Here is a 5,000-nt window from a genome sequence, read left to right as displayed (position 1 = left end):
AAACTACGAATGAATGGAAGTAATTTGTTGTTTCAGAAAGAGGAGTTTCTCCTTCTCATCTCAGTGAAGACATGAGAAACCTCTTCATGCTCTCTGTCCCAAACGCTCGGACACAAATGAGGAAAAGGGTTTTTGGGTCCTCTGCACCCTCAGCCTGGAATCTGTTGCAGAATGACTTAAAGCTCAAGGACCTGATGTCCTTAAATGTTTTTAAATCTAAAATGAAAGACCTGGAAACAGATTCTGCAGGATGTCGATGTTTCAGCTGTTTGAACGACTGAGTCCCAGATTTGACTCATTGATGGTTTTTCTATTTTTAATCCAAAATGTTGTTTTGTAAATTGTATTTTGTCTCTCTTTGTATTTCTGTCTGTAACTTTGTTTTTCCTCCCCACTGGATTGCTTGCCCCCCCACCCCCTTGCTCCCTATCCCTCTTCCTGCATCTTATCCCATCTCTCCCCCTATCCCTTTCCAAGCCCAGTGCAGTCTAGGCCTGTGAAGGCTGTTTCATCATGAGCCCGGGGATCCGGCCGAAGATTTCTGCCTTTTAATAAGGCAGTTTTTTCTTACCACTGTAACTTTTTCTGCTTTGCTGAAGTGCTCATGATGGATAGGCCGGGTCTTTGTAACATAACAATGAGGAAGGTCTTTTACCTGCTTTATGTAACATAACAATGAGGAAGGTCTTTTACCTGCTTTTTGTAACATAACAATGAGTAAGGTCTTTTTACCTGCTGTTTGTAAAGTGTATTGAGGTAACACTTGTTATGAGTTGACACTATACAAATAAAAATTGATTGATGGATTGATTGATTGATTTTTGCTGCTCCCTGTCTTGGCCCGGTCTCCCTTGAAAAAGGGGTTTTTAATCTCAATGGGACCAACCTGGTTAAATAAAGGTTAAACTAAAAAAATTTTTAAAAAAGAGGTCTGTCAGTGGCGATCTTGACCAGTCTTGATTTAAAATCTGGAGTCCACCCAGTCTGAGATCGAGACAGGACTGAGTAAAAAATGGTTTAGACTCCGAGGCCTTTACAAAGTGGTCTTGAGACCGGCCTTGAGACCAAGACCTCTAAAAATAAAGCTTCTATTTATTGAGGAATTGGTAACCAACAAAGACCGGGGCTCAAACATTATTGTTGAAAAACATCGTCAGGCGGTGAGTCTGAATCTGACCTCAGATTGAAATCAAATCATCAAGGACCTCATAAGAAGTGAAACCGTCTCATTTCTCTCTGCGTCGCTCTGGGTTAGGGGCTCTGGGTTAGGGGCTCTGGGTTAGGGTCTCTGCAAAGCGTCTCGTGTTCCTCCCGCTGCGAGCAGAGTCTCATGGAGATGACTTTTCCTTGATGTGCATGAAGAGAGGCATGTCAGAGCTCTGTGGTTCACCTGGTGGGGGGGGGGGGGGGGGGGGGGGGCTCAGGGACTCAGACGAGAGGAGCGCAGGGAGCCGAGACGGGGCGGGTGGGTTTCTGTGGGTTTCTGCTTCATTTGTTTTAGGGGGGTTTTGGGGGTTTTGGGGGGGGGGGGGGTTCTTGCTCCCCTCATGGTGGTTGAAGACTGCCTTTCTAGGAACCTGAAACTCAGGGAGGAGGAGGGGAAGGAGGGAGAGCGAGTGTTTCTGATGTTCTCTGACTGAACATGTTGTGAGTTCTTTGCATGGTTATTATGTGGGAGGAATGTGGAGACGAGTGACATGAATAACCTGAAATAAACATTTTACTTAAAGTTGTCTAATAATTATCTTTTAATCGGAACATAAAAGACCTTAACTCAACATTTTCCAAGTGTAAAAACAAGCTGCGAGCTAATCTGCCATACTCGTTTTCACATCTGCACTCCTGAAAACATCTAAATCATTTCAGAAAGACTGCTCTGAATATTCTCCTCTGGTTTATTTCAAGTAGTGATGTAACTCTAGGTTTATAAAATCACCCATATTGTTGTCATGATTGGCATTTTAGAATTTTTATTTTTTATCATTTGAATAAAGGAAAATCTTCACTTCCTGTTGAGCTAGTACAAAATATGTCCACTTTTTTAACCCTATAATGAGAATATGTGTCTTTCTATCAATGCTATGTGTTGTTGAAGAGAATCTCAATGTGAACTAAAGAGTGGAGGAGAACATCCTGGAGAACAGGAAACATCATGCAGCAGGTTCGTTAGAGCACGGAGATGGTAGAGGTGGCGTGCAGGCAGTGGTCTCAAGGCCAAGACTGATCGAGTTCTACAACACTAACTAATGCTATGCTATATATTTGTACTTTATCTATTTCAATTAATTTCATTTTAATTATTTTTATTTTAACATATTTTCAGATTTAATAATTTCAGTGATTTTTAAATGTTCTATTTTAATGTTTCTCTTCTTTCCTCTGTCATGATGCTTCTGATGTCTTGTGTGAAGCACTTTGAATTGCCTTGTTGTTGAAATGTGCGACATAAATAAACTTGCCTTGCCTATAGGTGGCAGTCTGATAAACATGCAACCACCACATTCTGTCCTCGATTGTGTCCAGGAAGCCAAGCGTATAATGTTGGAGTTTTGAGCTGATAATGACCTTTCTAGCATTCGTCCTCCTGCAGAATGTTGTAAACGGGGGCGATACCGAAAATGTCGTTAGTGCAGGAAAAAAAGAAGCTATTCATGTGGATCAATCACAGGGCTCGCTGTCTGCCTCGTTGCAATTCATAGGTACATTTTTGAGGAGGTGCTACACACGCAGAGTAGCATTAAAGTGGAACTGTTTAAGCTTGTGGTTATGTATTTAGACACCCTCCGCATGTGACTGCACCGTTTTTTTGGCAGACGTAGGCAGGGACGGTCTTGGGTGCGATGTTGTGTTCGAGTTCTCACACCTCCTCACCTTTCTGTCACTTTAAGACTGATTCAAATCTGATAGGGGGCAGCAAGGTGTGTGGGAGTGGGGATGCCCAGCTGTGGATGAATTTGTCAAAATGACCTCATCATGATGTCACCATACACACATTAATCAGGGTTCTTTCCTCACGCTGCTCAGCGAGAGTGGAAACATGCAAGTCATCCGTCTGAACAGTGAGTAAGAGCGTTTCAGTGCAGAGTTTTTTATCTGTAATTCCTTTGATGGAAAATATTTGATTTTAATCTGAATCTGTTTTCAATCTGACAACAGTTGATTGAAAGAGCAGGAGGAAGCAATAAGCCCTAACATAGGAGACAAAATACCTCCTCAAAAACTCTTGTTTCCTGTTCAGTGGGTGGCAATGAGCTGAGATGACAGTGTTGTGGCTTCACATTTTACACAACACTGAGATACACGCTGATATTGAGAGGCACTAATGTTCTACGTTCTCATGGCTGGAAATAGATTTGTCTTTTCACATCGTGTACTTACAAAAGCAGCGACTTCTTTTAAGTGTCATTTATCTTTCTGTCTGCTTACTCAGCACATAAAGACTTAATTTAGACATCACCATCGTCAAACTGTCTCTCTGACTTGTTGTTTCCTAATTCCTATCCTGTCTGTAACCTTCGCCCTTTGTCACCCAATGTGAGAGAAAGTTGAAGAAAGAAAGATCAGAGGAGTGTGAAAACGGGTGGGTGGGGGCAAATTGTTGGCCGTGAGAAAATGACATTACACGTCTTTTGTCAAATCCTTCATGAAACCACAGAAAGGCAACAAGCCACAAAGATTCACAGATAAACACCAAGAGCTGAGACTGCGGCCTGACCCCGAACACCGGTTTATTTCATGTTGTGATGTAACTTTAAGGTTCATAAAATCACCGATATTGTTGTCATGATTGGCATTTTAGAATTTGTATCATGAGAATAAAGGAAAATCTCCACTTCCTGTTCAGCTAATACAAAATATGATTAAATCAGCTTTTTTTTTTTACCCAAAAATGAGAATATGTGTCTTTCTATCAATGCTACATGTAGTTGAAGAGAATCTCAATGTGAACTAAAGAGTGGAGGAGAACATCCTGGAGAACAGGAAACTCCCTTGAGGTGAACTCTCCTGATAATATCCTGCTGGGTTCTCACATCAGATCACTCATAGGGCTTTCACACATGCATAAAACTCCTGAAAAACTCCTGATATCTGCATGTGTGAACGCAAACAGCCACATTTTTTACTCTGAGTTTCTCCTGAAGTTACCTGGAGCGAGTTGGAGAGGGCGGTGGCGTTTACATCCTCCTTTCTTCCCGTTCATATTGTGATTCCCTTGGACTACACATAGCATTGCTAGAAAGACAAATATTCTCATTACAGCATCTTATAAAGGACTCTGTTGCTACATACTTCAAAAAAGTACTGGAAGTTACTGTAAGATGGAGATGAGATTTATTTTTGTGAAGTTTTATTTTATAGATCTTTATTTTTCTTAGGTTGAGATAATATACATTATTTGATTTAATGCTAATTTCATTTATATTTACAATTTGTACTGTACAAGAGTATCTGTTTGATATGATGCACTATGCCTTTAAGGTTACCCATGGTTACGGTCAAGTAAGGTGTCGCTGTTGTTGTTGGGCAGTCTTGATATGTCATGCTGTGTTACGGACGGACATTAAAAGTATGAGACGCACAGCACAAGTTGTCCCCGTGCTTTTACTTACCCACACCCAAATATATATATATATTTAGTTAGGTATGTTTAGTGTTATAGTTAACGGCAAGACAACCGAGGATAATCAACACCATCCAAGAAGTGCCGTTACATTACCATCTAAACATTCTAACCATTCCTAAAGGCCGTACTGAATTAGGAAAAAGGGCGTTCAAGTATGCTGCTCCCTCTTCTTGGAATCGGTTGCAAGAAACTTTGAATCTTCGGGAGCTGGTTTCCTTGAATGTTTTTAAAGGTCGTCTTAAAGATCTGGAGGCAGAAACATCTGACTGTAGATGTTTGAGCTAACTCGTATTGCCCTTTTTTGATCTCTTTGTTGCTCATGACTTCTGACAGATTCTGATGAATGGCTCTTTTTGTGATTCCTGTATCTATGTTC

Source organism: Labrus bergylta, chromosome 16 (genome assembly GCF_963930695.1).
Source record: "Labrus bergylta chromosome 16, fLabBer1.1, whole genome shotgun sequence".
NCBI classification, from domain to species: Eukaryota; Metazoa; Chordata; class Actinopteri; order Labriformes; family Labridae; genus Labrus; species Labrus bergylta.
The sequence above is the reverse complement of the archived record's forward strand: the minus strand, read 5'-3'. Positions refer to the sequence as shown.